The sequence below is a fragment of the Trypanosoma equiperdum genome (assembly GCF_001457755.1).
Source record: "Trypanosoma equiperdum strain OVI genome assembly, contig: ctg_1183, whole genome shotgun sequence".
In the NCBI taxonomy this organism is placed as follows: Eukaryota; Euglenozoa; class Kinetoplastea; order Trypanosomatida; family Trypanosomatidae; genus Trypanosoma; species Trypanosoma equiperdum.
In genome coordinates, this window is record NW_027123153.1 from 4,572 (window position 1) to 4,794 (window position 223).

Sequence of the window (223 nt, forward strand, 5' to 3'; positions counted from 1 at the left end):
AGAAGGAAATAAATATGAAAAAAATGTGGAATAAAACATGCACTGCAACAAGCATAAAAAATAATAATATATAGGAGAAGGTTGTGTCCTAAAATACACTCACAAATAAATAGATTCTTCTACGGATGTGATTGAAACAACAATATAAATAGTTCGGAAAATTGTTATGATGGAAGACACTTGACGATAGAGAATGGTCGAGGTAGTCATCAAGCGAGGGTGG